At 41.9% G+C, this 18,433-nt stretch overlaps 1 protein-coding gene across 3 annotated transcripts in view; it reads left to right on the top strand.

Moving 5' to 3' along the window:
- The first annotated feature begins 254 nt into the window (after nucleotides 1–254).
- The window catches only part of LOC127007650 (uncharacterized), a 294,914-nt gene continuing 276,735 nt past the window's right edge, over nucleotides 255–18,433 (top strand). For 2 of the 3 annotated variants that reach the window (XM_050878846.1, XM_050878850.1), the window contains exon 1: nucleotides 255–423. The gene's annotated coding sequence lies outside the window, so the exon portion shown is untranslated. Of the gene's footprint in view, nucleotides 424–13,365; nucleotides 13,483–18,433 lie in introns of those variants that run through there. The other variant, XM_050878849.1, reaches the window with a different exon arrangement.

Here is an 18,433-nt window from a genome sequence, read left to right as displayed (position 1 = left end):
TTAGGTGCGCCTATTCAGGCCTTAAGCACAGAAGTTATAGGGAACCATACCAACTGAAGGCCCGGGTTTGAACCCCGGCCGGCACTCAGTGGTATACATTCCCGAGAGGAACTAAACTATTGATGTGTGCCAATTTACTCTAACAATTTTACATTACTACTGTAGGTTTTGCACTTGCCAATAAATTCTTGATAATATAAAATATCACATTGAACAGTGTTCCCGTGGTCCGTGATGGGCCGCGCTGGCAACAGTGTTTGATGAACAGTGCCGGGGTAGTGACGTGTGTCGTGGTGTGTCGCTGCTCCTTGTCCACGGCTATTTTACACTATGTAGCATTTAACTTTATGTTGCTGCCGTGTTTCTCCTGACTGGCGTGTGCCTGGCCCCGGGTCATGCGGGGCGGTGCAGCGAGGGCGTGAGGTGAGTGCCTTCACGGTCGGCCATTGTTGTTTCCCTTGGGTAAGTTTGATGCCAAGGTAAATTTTGGTTACAGGTCATTCACGGATTTCTCGGACGAAATTATCATTCTCTGACATACTATTAGACCTTTTTCATCCCTCTGGTTGAGAGTCTGATAACCATTTCTTTGGGAAACCGCTAGTTTTTATATTTACCAACACCATCCCCTCCCCGCACCCCACGAGAACCATAGCGGCCTACGAGACATTGATAATTGCTTAGCGAATGAAATATAGTTTATCACCTAACCTCTAGTCGACTTGTGTTGACATTTGTACTGAGTACAAACACATCCACAAATCCAGGTACAAGTAGGCTATTCAGTGCTCTGGACGGGCTCAATATCAGATAGCCAGTCTATGCTGTATTGTACTTGTATCCAAGTAATTGTTAATATTCATATGCATTATAGATTTTTTCAACAGTTTAATTCTTATTTGACATCAGATACTGTACATCAGCTTATTATGTGCTCTACTTTTACTGTATCCATACCTTTCCTCACCTGAGCCTCCGCTGGTCACCACCACAGACTTACATACTAGACCGGTCGTCCCGTCTCCCTGTATTGTGCCGAGTGAAGCCGGCCTGGGTCCATGGGTGTGCCCAGTTCATCCAAAACCGATGACTTCACACACCTCACTCCCACCCTGTTTCCTGACCCCAACCTTCATTTAAAAACAACAACAACAACAACAACAAAAAAAAAACTGAGACCACCATCATCTGCATCACATTAGCATAAAATTGTAACAATAATGTAAAAATACACATATGAAAATGAAGTAGGGAGTACCTACAGATTTTCTTGCACTTATTTCCCTTCAACTCCTTAGTACTCATCTGGTTTTCGTCACATCACTTTTATAAGGCCAGATCCTAAATCTGGATGCTTTTCTGCTTCTGTTGGTGTAGGGTACGTCGCGAGGTAAAAATATACATAGGGTCAAAATTGCCTCTGAACATAGGCCGCGCCGTGACGGTGGAGTGTCGATCCGTGCGTCCCTACTATCATCATATTGCTGTGCTCGCTCTCTCTCTCTCTCTCTCTCTCTCTCTCTCTCTCTCTCTCTCTCTCTTTATTTTTACATCTTACATATTGCAATTGAATACATCTCTCTCTCTCTCTCTCTCTCTCTCTCTCTCTCTCTCTCTCTCTCTCTCTCTCTCTCTCTCTCTCTCTCTCTCTTCCTTCTTTCCTTTTTCTCTCCTTCTTTTTCTTCTCCTTCCTTTTCTTCTCCCTCTTTCTCTTCTTTCTTTCCTTTCCTTCTTTCCTTCACATCTCATGAGAAACCCATGTACATATATGGGTGCGCAAACATCCCGTTAACTCTATTTGGTTAGGCGGTGGCTGAGTGGTTAGCGTGCGGGTCTAGCATTCACGGCGCAATGGACAACGTCGGTTCGAATCCCCACACTACCACCTGGGATTTTTCAGTCACCGCCGAGTGGCCTAAAGACTACCCACATGTTGTCCAAAAGACCACTCATCAACCCAGACTCTAGATGAAACCGTCCAGTGAATCAAGAATGAGTTCCGGGGGTCAGCATGAGCCACGCATAACTGGCGCCACTATAAACAAATTCCCTGCGCCATGACGGGCTTGGGTCGACCACCAGCTAGGCCCCTGAAGAGAGCCTACCGGCGCTACAGGTCGAGATGAAAAAAAAAAAAAAAAAAAAAAATCGCATTACAGCTGTAGCATATTTTTGTCCATTGCAAGTTAAAGGGAGTTTATTACTGGTAAGCTGGAATCCCTCCCAACAGCTGTCTTTGTGCGAGAGGGGCAAGTCTGAGTAAACAAATGCCGAGGGGAATGAACGCCGTCACGGCGCGGCTTATGTTCTGAGGCGATTTTGACCCTATATCTAATTTTACCTCGGGACGTACCCTACACCATCAGAAGCAGAAAAGCATGCAGATTTAGGATCTGGGCTTATAAAAGTGATGCGACGAAAACCAGATGAGTACTAAGGAGTTGAATGGAAATAAGTGCAAGAAAATGTGTATTCCCTACTTCATTTAACTCTAATTTCCGTATGTGTATTTTTACATTATTGTTACAATTTTATGCTAGTGTGATGCATAATTTTCTCAGGAAGATGATGGTGGTCTTTGTTTTTCTTAAAAAATGAATGTTGGGGTCAGGAAACAGGGTGGGAGTGAGGTGTGTGAAATCGTCGGTTTTGGATGAACTGGGCACACCCACGGCCCCAGGCCGGCTTCACTCAGCTGACTCAGCACAATACAGGGATATAGTATGTAAGTCTGTGTTCTCGACACAGGCTGCAGCCACAACAATCAACGCGCCTGGTGGAGGTATTTCATGAGCCTGTCAATCCACCATATTGACAGGAATCTGGGCATTTCGTCCATGAACTAATAATATTCGTTATATTAGTTATAATATAACCAACCAAACACATGCAACCATTGCAAGGTGATCATTGCTGCATGGAAAGCCGCCGTGCTAAGTATATAACGGGACAGGCAGGAACATGAGGACCCGCGGCGGCAAGTTTCCCTCGATCCGCGCCATCCTTCACTTCCATCCCAAAACTTGCAAACACTGCGTCAGCGGCTTCCACCGCTTTATTCATCGATTATAATATCTCGAGAAACATTCGTGCTTCCAGAGTTTTGAACCAAAACCTTGAGGCGGGCGAGGCGGGCGAGGATGCCTCTGGCGCGGGGCTTGAAGTGGAGGCGCCTGCCGGCCCTGGCCCAACAGAGGGGCAGCCGGCGACACCTTCGCCGAAGAGGCCGCCTCTTCCTCGGCCCCGAGGCATCTCGAACTGTGTGCCCGCTGATTACACGCCCGCAAACAACACCCCCGTGAACAAGACGAAACCGGTAAACTATACGAAACTATACGCCCGTAAACTATGCGAAACTAAACGACCGTAATCTATGCGAAACGATACGCCCGTAAACTATGCGAAACTAAACGACCGTAATCTATGCGAAACGATACGCCCGTAAACTATGCGAAACTAAACGACCGTAATCTATGCGAAACGATACGCCCGTAAGCTCTGCGAAATAATACGCCCGTAAACTATGCGAAACTATGCGCCCATAATCTATGCGAAACGATACGCCCGTAAACTATCCGAAACGATACGTCCGTAATCTATGCGAAATAATACACCCGTAAACCAAGATCTACAGTACCAGGTCTCCTCATTTCCGACGTATTTTCGCAGATGCTGGCGCACTGACGTCACCAGGCTGTTCGAGGGTAGGTTCAGCGGGGCCGATGGGGTCAGTCGCTCTTCCAACCTCCGTGCAGTAACAGCTAGCTGGCAGTCGCTCCCAGTTTCTCACACACACACACACACACACATGTAAGCTAGTAATAAGAATGGAGTAGAGGGTATCTACTCATAGCCATTGACAAGGCACATTATAAGAATTACATATAGAAAAAATATGAAGTAGGGAGATATACAAAATATTATAGCTGTTATGCGTACATTTGAGTTTGTGAGTAAACACACACCACACACACAATACTACTGCTACTACTAATAATAATGACAGCATCAACATCTGGGGGCAAATATGGGGTATTCTTGAGAGAGAGAGAGAGAGAGAGAGAGAGAGAGAGAGAGAGAGAGAGAGAGAACGGCAGCGCAATGAGAGAACGGGGAATATAGAATAGTTTCCCGTCTTCCTCACTGTCTCACAGCCAGCTGACGTCACAGGCTGCGCAGTGGAGGTAAAGTGAGGAGACCTGTTACTATAGATCTTGCCGTAAACTACGCGAAACGATACGCCCGTAAGCTATGCGAAACGATACGCCCGTAAGCTATGCGAAATAATACGCCCGTAAACTGTACACAAAATAATTACACCGATGCGAAAAATAAACTCGACTCACTCACTCGAAACAAACACTAGACTCTGGTAAACTCGGCTCACAAAACACTATATAGTAAACTCGGCCCATAAAATACTAGATTAATAAACTCGGCCCACAAAACACTAGACTATATAGTAAACTCGGCCCACAAAACACTAGACTAGTAAACTCGGCCCACAAAACACTGGACTATATAGTAAACTCGGCCCACAAAACACTAGACTAGTAAACTCGGCCCCCAAAACACTAGACTATATAGTAAACTCGGCCCACAAAACACTAGACTAGTAAACTCGGCCCACAAAACACTAGACTATATAGTAAACTCGGCCCACAAAACACTAGACTAGTAAACTCGGCCCATAAAACACTGGACTAGTAAACTCGGCCCACAAAACACTGGACTATATAGTAAACTCGGCCCACAAAACACTAAATAGTAAACTCGGCCCACAAAACACTGGACTAGTAAACTCGGTCCACAAAACACTGGACTAGTAAACTCGGCCCACAAAACACTGGACTAGTAAACTCGGCCCACAAAACACTGGACTAGTAAACTCGGCCCACAAAACACTGTACTAGTAAACTCGGCCCACAAAACACTGGACTAGTAAACTCGGCCCACAAAACACTGGACTAGTAAACTCGGCCCACAAAACACTGAACTAGTAAACTCGGCCCACAAAACAATGGACTAGTAAACTCGGCCCACAAAACACTGGACTAGTAAACTCGGCCCACAAAACACTGAACTAGTAAACTCGGCCCACAAAACACTGAACTAGTAAACTCGGCCCACAAAACACTGAACTAGTAAACTCGGCCCACAAAACACTGAACTAGTAAACTCGGCCCACAAAACACTGGACTAGTAAACTCGGCCCACAAAACACTGGACTAGTAAACTCGGCCCACAAAACACTGAACTAGTAAACTCGGCCCACAAAACACTGGACTAGTAAACTCGGCCCACAAAACACTGGACTAGTAAACTCGGCACACAAAACACTGGACTAGTAAACTCGGCCCACAAAACACTGGACTAGTAAACTCGGCACACAAAACACTGGACTAGTAAACTCGGCCCACAAAACACTGGACTAGTAAACTCGGCCCACAAAACACTGGACTAGTAAACTCGGCACACAAAACACTGGACTAGTAAACTCGGCCCGCAAAACACTGGACTAGTAAACTCGGCACACAAAACACTGGACTAGTAAACTCGGCACACAAAACACTGGACTAGTAAACTAGGCCCACAAAACACTGGCACCAGAACATTGATGACATCCCCCTTATTAAAGCTCCTCATCTATTTCTTAACTCTAACCAAGTCTCTTAGCACCCTCCGATTCAAATCTTAAAGTCTATCTTCATATGGCAAGTTCCTCAACCCGTGACGGTGGAGTGTCGATCCGTGCGTCCCTTCAATAGCCTACTATATCATCATATTGCTGTACTCTCTCTCTCTCTCTCTCTCTCTCTCTCTCTCTCTCTCTCTCTCTCTCTCTCTCTCTCTCTCTCTCTCTCTCTCTCTCTCTCTCCTACTTCGTTCTTTCCTTTTTCTCTCCTATTTCTTCTCCCTCCTTTTCTTCTCCTCTCTCTCTTCTTTCTTTCCTTTCCTTCGTTCCTTCACATGTCATGAGAAACCCATGTACATAGGATATATGGCTGCGCAAACATCCCGTTAAATCAATTTACATGGGGAAAAATACCATTACAGCTGTAGCACATTTCTGGCCATTACAAGTTAACGGGAGTTTATTACTGGTAAGCTGGAATCCCTCCCTACAGCGGTTTTTGTGCGAGAGCGGCGAGTCTGAGTAAACAAATGCCGAGGCGAATGAACGCCGTCACGGCGCGACTTATGTTCGGAGGCGATTTTAACTCTATGTATATTTTTACCTCGGGACGTACCCTACACCATCAGAAGCAGAAAAGCATGCAGACTTGGGATCTGTGCCTATAAAAGTGATGCAATGAAAACCAGCTGAGTACTAAGGAGTTGAAGGGAAATAAGTGCGAGAAAATGTGTACTCCCTACTTCATTCAACTCTGATTTTCATTTGTGTATTTTTACATTATTGTTACAATTTTATGCTAGTGTGAAGCAGAATTTTCTCAGAAAGATGATGGTGGTCTCAGTTTTCTCAAAAATAAATGTTGGGGTTAGGAAACAGGGTGGGAGTGAGGTGTATGAAGTCGTCGGTTATGGATGAACTGGGCACACCCACGGCCCCAGGCCGGCTTCACTCGGCACAATACAGGGAGATAAGGGACGAGCAGTCTAGTACAGGTAACTCTCGATTTACGCGAGTTTGGTTTACACGTTTTTTTAAATAACGCGGGGTCTTAAATCCAAATAAATATTTAATTTACAAGTTTTTTTTTTTCACTTATACGCGATATTTTAAGGAGTGGCCACCAGATGTCTTACGCAACTGGACTCACACGGCGCCGCGGCCACACAGCTGAGCTCAGTTCTTCCCGCGCGCCACTTGAACAACAATACAATATCCACGCTGCCACGCTACTCAACAATAGGGGTGGGCAGGTACCGGTACCAGTACCGGTACTAAGGGTACCAGCTATACGGTACGCACGGTACCGGTACCAGACTGCTCGATACCGGTACCAGTACTAGCCAGTCGCTCATGGTGTCCCTCATTTCTTCCTCACACGAGTGAGGCCGAGACTGAGTGCCCGAGTGGATATCTCGGTGATATGGATTCTCTCTCTCTCTCTCTCTCTCTCTCTCTCTCTCTCTCTCTCTCTCTCTCTCTCTCTCTCTCTCTCTCTCTCTCTCTCTCTCTCTGTCCACTGAATGAAATGAATATTTATTTTTCGATAGAAACCTACCTCTTGTTTGATTTACATTGTTTTTGATTTACGCGACCTCTTCAAGGACACAATACTCGCGTAAATCGAGTTACCTGTATGTAAGTCTGTGGTCACCACTCACCGCGTCTCACTTATCACTGTGCTAGTAACGTACACCCAATTACTTACTATAATAGATTCTCGCAGGGCCGTACCCAGAGCTGTAAAAGGTGTGTGTGTGGGGTCTTTTTCCACTAAATGTGAACCTATGTAACCACTTGAAGCGGGGCGAGTGGCGAGTTAAGCGAACCAAAATCGCTGGGGGGTTCGGGATTTTGAAAAATTTACTTTCCTGTGTGTATTTACCTGCTGATTATTCAGCTGTATAATAGGCAATCAATGGAATAGAATGACAAGAAAAATCGTCAATATCTTATATCTCCAGAAATGCAATGTAAAAGTCCAATTATTTGAGATGATGAAGCATTAGTATTTTTGGTTTTGATTACTTTGAAATTTGGAACTATAGAGACTGTTTGTCTTTGGTGATGTCAGGAAAATGAGAAGCGACTCGGTTGTTGACTAAAGTCCAATAGTGGTGACAAATATTGCAAATATGGAAGTAAATTCTAATGATAAAAAGTTTTACATATAAAAGCTAAATAAACCGCTTTAACATGGCTAGATGTGATATTACATTAGACAGAAGCTTACTGTTTATATCGGTGGTTCTAAAACTTTACCTCCACGTCCCCCCAAGGAATGGGTCCGTCCCTCCACGCCCCTCTGCATCTAAAGATAAAATTCTCTCCCAAATTTATTAACAGTGGTCAGCCTAACTAGACAATGGAAAAGTAAAGTTAATGAAGGCGATAATTTTGTATTTTTTATAAACTTCGCAATAATAGCCCACGGTCTTGTTAAATAATACTAAATATTCCGACAACAAAAAAATCCCACTTTTCATCCAGGACTCACGCCTCTTCTAGAATTTACTAGCCCCCCCCTAGGTGGACGCGCCCTCCAGATTAAGATCCACTGGTTTATAGCTTCATTGAGGAGGGAGAATACAAGGCCTTACATAATATAACTTTAGTCTCTCTCTCTCTCTCTCTCTCTCTCTCTCTCTCTCTCTCTCTCTCTCTCTCTCTCTCTCTCTCTCTGTGAATATAGAATAGGAATAGGACAGAAGGGCACAACAAAAAATGAAAGGAACATCAGTTATATAAGAACAAAAGGTAAACATGAATAGATGACGAGAAAGAAAATGCGAAAGAAAAAGTATCCCTTGCAGTAGTCGTTACCAGGCAATCCAGGGTGCAGGGAGTTGTTGCCGATCTTCCCGTCGGCTCCTTCCGTGTAACAATAGAAACCTAAAGCTGCCGGACCCTTGCCGCGGTTTCAGTTTTCAAGGTCATAAACGCACAAGATAATGAACGCCCGCCCGTGGAATCTTGTAGGAAACGGGAATGTGAAGACTGCGGAGAGGAGAATATTATATTGTTAAGATAAACCTTTTTTATATAGTATTTTTACCTGGAATACACCTTGATTATTGTGTGGCCCAGTGTTTACCTGTGACGAAATTCAGGTAACAAGATTATTATTATTATTATTATTATTATTATTATTATTATTATTATTATTGTTGTTGTTGTTGTTGTTGTTGTTGTTGTTGTTGTTGTTCTTGATTTCTTGTTGATGTTTATTGTCTCCTTCCGCTTGCTCTCTCTCTCTCTCTCTCTCTCTCTCTCTCTCTCTCTCTCTCTCTCTCTCTCTCTCTCTCTCTCTCTCTCTCTCTCTCTCTCTCTCTCTCTCTCTCTCTCTCTCTCTCTCTCTCTCTCTCTCTCTCTCTCTCTCTCTCTCTCTCTCTCTCTCTCTCTCTCTCTCTCTCTCTCTTTGTAGGCAAAATTAGATAAAAATGCGGAAGTTAACAATTGGCGATTTACTGTAAAACTGAGCAAAAAAGAAAAAAAAGACCACAGTCAGACGTCATCCAGCAGTAACCCGAGAGAGAGAGAGAGAGAATATGTACCTCCCTCTAAATGTTCCCATGTAGTCATCATAGCATCATCGTCTTTGAGCTGTTTCCATAGTAACCACGCCGTCGTCCGAATGCTCCGCTGCCACTCCCTGACTCTGACTTTAAATTAGAGTGTGTGTGTGTGGGGGGGGGGGATGTTGGGAGCGATAAACCGATTAAGTGACTGAAATATGCCGTTGTGATGAGTATAGGTTTATGGTTGATGCTAAACGTGTGAGGTTATGCAGGAGAAGAAGGCTAACAAAAAGAAATTTAGGGGAATATGATTTTCTGTCATCACCATTATGCTACTACTACTACTACTACTACTACTACTACTACCATTATTACTTCTACTTCTAATTCTACGACTTCTGTTCTACTACTGCTACTGCTACTACTAATCTGAAATATAAAATCAAAAGAATAAACCATCTCCTCCTCCTCCTCCTCCTCCTCCTCCTCCTCCTCCTCCTCCTCCTCCAGTCTTGACAACAGTCGTTTTCTAACTATTTCTACTGTTTCACGTCACTGGTGAGGTGCTTTTAGGGAAATGAGTAGGTTGGATGCGATGAGTCAGTAATAGGTCAGGGAAGCTACGCATTTTATAGTCTCTCTCTCTCTCTCTCTCTCTCTCTCTCTCTCTCTCTCTCTCTCTCTCTCTCTCTCTCTCTCTCTCTCTCTCTCTCGTCTATATAAGTACATTGCTCCGTGGTACAATTATACGGCGCTGCTTGAACGGACGATTCCTTTCCCTTCCCTTCGTCGCCCCTTCTCTATAACATATTGTCGAATGCCTTATTTAGTTATTTTCCTGTTGTCATTATTCTGTTCGTTGATCTCCTTTTTATTTAGCGATTACGTTCCATCTTATTTAGTTTAATTTTCTGGATTGTACTAAGGATTTATCATGTTATTTTATTTTTATTCTCTAGGGGTCATTGAATATCATGCTGTTTATGTATACGAACTTTTTGTTACCCTTTTGCACTTCATTTCTTTATTTGCATTTTGTTTGTCCCTCCACACGTACCTTTTCAGCTGTTTCTTTGATTAGCATTGCATTTTTATTGTTTATATATACATCTTTAAATTTTCCCTTCACACCTTTTTATCATTATTTTTTTGTGCCATGACTTTCTATTATATCACTGTTTTTAATTTCTTTCCCATCTATTCTATCATTGTTTCTATTTTTTTTCTTTCGTTCCTGTTTTATTTTTATTTTTAGTGTCTTTTCTTACTATTCCATCCTAGTTTTTAGTGTCTTTTCTTTCTATTCCATCCTAGTTTTTAGTGTCTTTTCTTTCTATTCCATCCTAGTTTTTAGTGTCTTTTCTTTCTATTCCATTCTTGTTTTTAGTGTCTTTTCTTTCACGCTTGTTTTGTGCCTCGTTTTCTTTTTTCTTGTGTTGTTTCTCGTCACTTTAGCTTGTCATTCTTGCTTCTTTTTACTTATGGTTTAGTTTTATCAGCATCCTCCATTATCTATATTCCTTCGTAATTTTCTTTCTATTTTTTTCCTAATTTCCCATTGCTTGAAATGTACTTTGTTTATTTTTTCTTCCTAGTACTTCTTTTGAAATATGAGATGCATCTATTATTATTATTATTATTATTATTATTATTATTATTATTATTATTATTATTATTATTATTATTTTCAATTATGGTCTATTTTATCAACTTCAGCCTCTAAATATTTTCCCCATTAATTTTATTTTTGTATCTCGTCCTCTTATTTGCCTAATCTACTTTACCTATTTTGTTATTCTTTTTTACTTACGGTTATTTTTATTAGTACCATCCAGCAACCTTTTTCCCCTGTCTCCCTATTCCTTTTTGTCTCGATTCTTAATTTTCCAGCGTTTCACTTTCTTTACCTGTTTTCTTTCTATTATTATTATTTTCCTTCCGGTTATTCTCCTACCATCCTCTACTAACCATGTTCCGTGTTAATTTTTCTTCTGTCTTTCGTTTCCTAAATCATCCCCATCCTTATACTGATATTAGTCACATTTATTCTTCTTTTTGCTAATGGTCATTTATCAGAATCTACCACTAGCTGTCCCTAGCAATTTCCTTTTATGTCTCTTTTCCCTATTTTCCACCGCACACACAACCTAGTTTTCTCTCTAGTACTGCTATTGATATTTTAGACGCATAGTTTTCTCTCTAGTACTGCTATTGATATTTTAGACGCATTTATTATTATTCTCTTCTATATTTATTCTACTATTATAGCTTCTTCCACTAACAATTTTCCATGTCAGTTTCCTCTTTGTGCTTGTTTTCTAATTTTCCATTTTTTTTTACAACAAAGGAGACAGCTCAAGGGCACAAAAAAAGGAAACAATAATAAAAGAGCCCGCTACTCGCTGCTCCTAAAAAGAATCAAAAGAGGTGGCCGAAAGAGGGGTCAATTGCTTAATATACTTCGCTTATTTTTCTTCACATCACTTTTATTGATATGTGAGACGGATTTATTGTTTTTTTTTCGCTTATGGTCTATTTTACTACTATTTCCCACCATCTCTCCATATCGATTTTCTATTTGTCTCTCGTTTTTAATTTTCCATTGTCTAATCTACCTATTTTATCATTATTCATTTTATTTATTGTTATTTTATGGGCATCCTTCACCAATCATTTTCCTTAATAATTATCTTCTTGTCTCGCTTGCTAATTGTCTATTATTTTCCCTGTTATGATTATTATTATTCTCCTTTTCATTTATGGTCATTAATTAGCACCCCTCAACCATCTATCCCTATCAATTTCCTTTCTGTCTCTCGTCTCCTAATTTCGCTCGGCATGAATGGACCTTTGACGGCGGGTTGGCGGGCGGGCGCTCACTCCATCTTCTTTAGCCATTACGTCACGCCAGCCGCCACGACAGCCACGAGAGGGCGGGCCGGGCGCCTCTTCTGCTGCTGACGATGATTCTTGTGCTGATGATGGCGATGGTGGTGGTGGTGGTTGGTCTCCTCCTCCTCCTCCTCCTACTGCTGCTGCTACTGCTCCTCCTTCTGACGTCTGTGCCGCCGGGAATAAAATAATGTATTCTCTCTCTCTCTCTCTCTCTCTCTCTCTCTCTCTCTCTCTCTCTCTCTCTCTCTCTCTCTCTGTAGTGCTTTTATCGCCTATTTTCGTTTCTTCTTTTGCTTTGCCTTTCTTTCTTTTTTCTTCCTACCTTTCTTCTTTCCTCTTTTTTCCTTCCTTCCTTAATCTCTTCCTTATTTCTCCATCCTTCCTTTCGTTCCTTCCTTCCTCCCTTCCTTTATTCCTTCCTACAGAGAGAGAGAGAGAGAGAGAGAGAGAGAGAGAGAGAGAGAGAGAGAGAGAGAATAAATCGGTTTAGTATTGCAGCACATTTATTGGTTGTATAAATAGACTGCCGCTGTTTTATAATGCATGTAGTAAGTACTTCTGACGCACAAATAGAAGCGATGCAACATTCACCGGTTCAGACAGCGTTCGAAGCTTCTGAACGAGCGGGCTTTTTTTGTTTATTCTTTATTTTGCCTTTGAGTTGCCTCCATACCAAAAATAAACAGTCACTGGAACATAGCTACCTTCGGCTCTATATATAGATTGTTAGATACTTCTAAGTTCTTACGTAAAAACAACAACAACAGAGGGACTTTCAGCGTTTCAGTCAGCGTTCGAAGCTTCTGAATCACAACAAATATAGAAACCTATTTTTTTTTACGTGCCAGCCTATGGCGCCTGTAAGATTTCTTGATTGGCCTGGTTGGTAGTCGGCAGCAGTCCGTCATGGCGCAGGCAAGTGTTTTATAGTGGCGCCATCTCTTCTTGGCTCATGCTGCCCCCCGGAGCTCGTTCTTGATTCACTTGGACAGCTTCCTCTAGAGTCCAGGTTGATAGGTGGTCTTCAGGACAGCATGTGGGTAATCTTAGGCCACTCGGCGATGACTGAAAAATCCCAGGTGGTAGCAGCGGATTCGAACCCGCGTCGTCCATCACGCGGTGAATACGGGGCCCACACCCTAACCACTCAGCCACCGCCTCCCCGGTGCAGTAGTTAGCGTCCCGTACTATGGATCTGCGGGCCTAGGTTCGAATTCCAGTCTGGGCAGTAGGCGTGAAGCCCACCCAGCTGTTCATGCTTCCTTTCGGTAGGGTCAGTAAATGGGTGCTCGGGGGAACCTGGAGGAAGTAAACTGTGGCAACCCGGATGTCACACTGGGTGCCTGGATTCCCACCCAACGAGACGAAGATGAGCACCGCCGCCACGCGCAGCTATAGCGTATGCACAACTTCACCTTGCTCTAGACTGCTGAGGTACAGTACTACATACATCCTGTTAAGTAGAGAAAGAAGCACAATCATAGTTCAACATAATTTAAAGCTTCTGATCTGCAACAAACATACGAACCTCATAATCTTCAGTGCTCGATATTTCCAAGGCACAATGTTTGCCTCGTTTATTTGGTTCCGCTTCTCGCCACGTCCATCATTATCCCAAGAGTCAACGCTTCGCTAAAGCGAAACGCGAAGGGTGTATTTTTTTATTCGTTCCGCTTCACTAAACCAAGGTGGAAATTATGGTGTAGTAAATTATTAGAAGACTCTCCGCGGTGATTTGGCAGGATATTTGGCTTCCGAGGCGTGGACGTGGGCTGAGATTTATATTATTACTACTATTATTATTATTATTATTATTATTATTATTATTATTATTATTATTATTATTATTATTATTATTATTATTATATTTTTACTACATATTCACGCACAGTATTATTATTATATCCGACAAAAACAGGTGCAGAGAGAGAGAGAGAGAGAGAAAGCAAATCTAGTTAAAGGTAGAAATTGTAAGATGGCAGTTCTTGCTTTCCTCTCTCTCTCTCTCTCTCTCTCTCTCTCTCTCTCTCTCTCTCTCTCTCAACGTCTTAATTTATTGACCCACGCAAGCATGTCACACCCATTTGTTTTAGGAGCTGTGTGTGTGTGTGTGTGTGTGTGTGTGTGTGTGTGTGTGTGTAAGGCATTTTTTCCTTCCTAAACAAGACGCTCCTTCCTGGTTGACGTACAGGCAGGAAGGTATAAAGAGGGTGGTGGTGGTGGTGATGGTGGTGGTGGTGGAGGTGATGATAGTGGTGGTGGTGGAGGTGGTGGTGATGACGCAGGGGCTTAATAGTTGTGCTCTCTCTCTCTCTCTCTCTCTCTCTCTCTCTCTCTCTCTCTCTCTCTCTCTCTCTCTCTCTCTCTCTTCGTCTTGTACACTACTCACGTACTGTTCATTTTTATGTTTTCTTTACTGATGTGTGTGTGTGTGTGTGTGTGTGTGTGTGTGTGTGTGTGTGCTATTAACTTGCTCTGCGTTTCTCCTTTCTTTTTAAATTCATAAGTTTTGTTTTGTTCTTGGTCGTCTGCTATTATTATTATTATTATTATTATTATTATTATTATTATTATTATTATTATTATTGTTATTATTATCATTGCTGTGTTTGTTAGTGTTGTTTTTATTACTGAATCATTTGTATTTTTATGTATTTTCCTACTTTTTTTCTTCATATTCGTATTATTGTGCTATACTTTTTATCTATTTTTACCTAACGACTTACTATTTTTATCATATATTTATATTTCTTTGTAGCTACTTATATATATTTTCCCCCGTCTGTGTGTATATATATTCTGAGGGCGTATTTTTCACTCATATATTCTCAGTCACCTAATTTGAATCGGGTATTTATACGTCACGCGCCGTTTATTCCGAGGCGCCGTGGGTGACTCAAAAAAGGCCTCCACCTACCTACCTATTTATGATCATCCCATTTCTGCTTTATTTCGGTTTGTTACGCCACAGTATTTCGGTAATATCAAGGCCAGTAGGCTTCCCTTACATCCTCCGCCGCCTCCTCCTCCTCCTCCTCCTCCTCCTCCTCGTATTATTCTCCCGAACCACTCATCATCACCCTTACGTACGCGGTTACTATAAAAAAAAAAAATCTAGAGAAGACGCGTGTTCCGTCCTGCCCTTAATTCGAGACGCGACGCGGCCACCAGATGGATGTAGGACGCAGGTATGATGCAGGTGCGAGGGAAAGAGATAGGAAGAAGGAGGAGGAGGAGGAGGAGGAGGTGAAATTTTCTTCTTCTTATCATCATCATCATCATCATTAATGATAATAATAATAATAATAATAATAATAATAATAATATTATTATTATTTTTATTATTATTATTATTATTATTATTATTATTATTATTATTATTATTATTATTATTATTATTATTATTATTATTATCATTAATAATAATAATAATAATAATAATAATAATAATAATAATAATCATAATAATAATAATAAGAACAGCAACAATAACAACAAAAAAAGAAAACAGGAAAAAATAACAAGAAAATATAATGCATATTGGCTCAAAGAAAGAAATAAGATCAAAGAAAATAATAATAATAATAATAATAATAATAATAAGAAAAAAGCACGAGAAACAAAAAGAAGAAGAAGAAGAAGAAGAAGAAGAAGAAGAAGAAGAAGAAAAGATGAGGAAAAAAATGAAGAACACGAAGAAGAAGAAAAAGAAGCAGAAGAAGAAAACCCCCCCACAAGAAACAGAAAGATGATGAAAAGATGAGGAAGAAAATGAAGAAGACGACGACGACGACGACGAAGAAGAAGAAGAAGAAGAAGAAGAAGAAAAAGAAGAAAAAGAAGAAAGACGGAGAAAGACGAAGAAAGGCGAAGAAGAAAACAAAAAAAACAAAAATCAAGAAGCAGGAGAATATGAGGTGGCGATGACGAAGGTGGCAACGGCGGAGGAGGAGGAGGAGGAGGCGGCGGGGGGCGGGAGCAGGAAGAGGCGGAGGAGGAGGAGGCAGGTGGGAAAAATATAGCCGGGCAGCGTCTAAATGTGGCCAGGTGTTACGAGGCATTAGATATATATAACCGAGTGGTCCGTAAATAGCCCGCGGGAGACTTATTGCCGGACCAGAGGAGACGCGGAGACAGGCCCAGGGACACACACACACACACACACACACACACACACACGCACACAGCCACCGCCAACGACAACAATAACAACAAGAACAGTCAAGCAACCAACCACTTTCTTGTGCCTTGTGATCTGTTTGTGGACGCATCTCCGTCGCCACCACCACCACCACCACCTCCACATCCTCCTTTCTCTCTTCTTTCTTTCTTTCTTTCTTTCTTTCTTCATAACACTACCTAAAATAGCCCCCCCCTCCCCCACCACCTTTATTTCGTTCATAATAACACTACCAAAACCACCACCACCACCATCTTTCCTCTCTCTTCCTTTCATTATAACACTACCAAAACCACCACCACCACCACCCCCATCACCTTTCTTCTTTTTTCCTTTTTTTTATATGACTACCAAAACTCCCGAAAGCCACCACCACCACCACCTCTACCATTATTACCATTCTTCTTTCTCCCTGACTACCCAAACTCCTTCCCCCTCCCACCATTATACCACCATCATCATCATCATCATCATCCTTCACCTCAACAGCTTTTATCTATGTTCTTAATTACGAGGCCGCTGTGTTTGGGGTCGTGTCTTTTGTGACCTTAATTTCGTATGTCCTTCCTAACATCACATGGCGGCACTGGGATTCGAACTGTCTTCCTTGGCTCTTCATTTGACTCTCTAACCCACTCGACCACCGTACCATCAACACGTAAGTCATATTTTTCTTACTTTTTTTATCTTATATTTTTGTTCTCTAGTGAATAATATGGCGCTCTTTATCGGTACCATGTCTATATTATAAAACAAGTCAGGTGATATAATTTTTTTTTGTCATCTCACCTATGTATCGTCTGTCTGTTGAAGTGTAGCATTGGGTTTGGGTCTTATTTGGTGTGAGGAGGAAAAAGAATGAGTGAGTACATGAGTTATGGAATGAGGAGAGAAGGGAGGAACTGAAATAAGGATATAATTTTTGGGGTGGGTGGGAGAAACGTGTGTGTGTGTGTGTGTGTGTGTGTGTGTGTGTGTGTATCTATCTATCTGTATGGCGGTTTTTCTCTCTCTGTCATTGTCTGTCGTATCTCCGTGTTTACCCAGCTGTCTGTCGTTTGGTCTATCTATAGGTCTGTCTTTGTCTATATATTAATCTCTCTCTCTCTCTCTCTCTCTCTCTCTCTCTCTCTCTCTCTCTCTCTCTTACTTACCCTCCGTCTCTGTACCTGCATCTAAAAATGAGAACCATAAGCTATTTACAAATAAGCATCCTCTGCCAAAGCTATTAATACACCTGAGCCTTTTATTTTTGCCTCTCCCTTACAATGGTGCACCGTGATTAAGGTTACATATATACGCTCGCCGCTTGTCGGTCACCCACGCCGCTCGTACCCAGACCGAGACCAGAAGGAGAGACTAGGTAAGGTTATGTTAGGTGTGTATTTATAGACGAGACAAAATACCTATTACTCCGGCTTGTCACGGTCTTCTTCAGGATATTTAATTAGGGAGCGACCAATAGCAGACCGCCGCTCGAATATGCATGACAAAGGATGGGGAGAGAGGGAGAGAGAGAGAGGGGGGTGGGAGGGGGAGGGAGAGAATCGTGATGAAATAATAGAATCACATGATCTTCCTCCCTTTTTTTTTTTGGTGTGTGTGTGTGTGTGTGTGTGTGTGTGTGTGTGTGTGTGTGTGTGTGTGTGTCCCTTTCTCTTCATTATAAACTAAGGAGTGTATTTTTTTTATCTTGTTCTTGTTTAGATTTTTGTTCTTGTTTTTTGTTTATGCCTTTTTTTTATTTATTTTTCATTTTCTTTTTTTCTTTTCTTTTTTTCTTTTTTCTTTCTTTATTTTCTTATTTATTTTGTTGTTGTTGTTGTTGTTCTTCTTCTTTTTCTTCTTCTTCTTCTTCTTCTTCTTCTTCTTCTTCTTCTTATCATCGAAGAAGTATCTGTATTCCGCGTTACAAAGGTTTCGGTGTAACAGTGCCGTCACAACTGCCATCACCACCTCAACATGCCTACGCTTATTTAGCAAAGGCCAATAATTGGAACTGCAACTCTTCCTCACGCACTGCCCCTCTACCTCTCTCTGTGCCTCTCTGACCTTGCCCTGAGTATCTTCACCACACTGGCTTCATCACGGTGAGCACCTGTTGCATTACAGCACTCGTGTTTCCTCGGTAGAATAACGTTATTATTATACCAGCGTTCATGTGCTGCATTATCTATCTGTTGTCCCTTTAGTTACAAGTTTAGT

This window comes from Eriocheir sinensis, chromosome 36 (genome assembly GCF_024679095.1).
Source record: "Eriocheir sinensis breed Jianghai 21 chromosome 36, ASM2467909v1, whole genome shotgun sequence".
In the NCBI taxonomy this organism is placed as follows: Eukaryota; Metazoa; Arthropoda; class Malacostraca; order Decapoda; family Varunidae; genus Eriocheir; species Eriocheir sinensis.
Note: the sequence above shows the minus strand (reverse complement) of the source record. Positions and strands in the feature narration are given on the sequence as shown.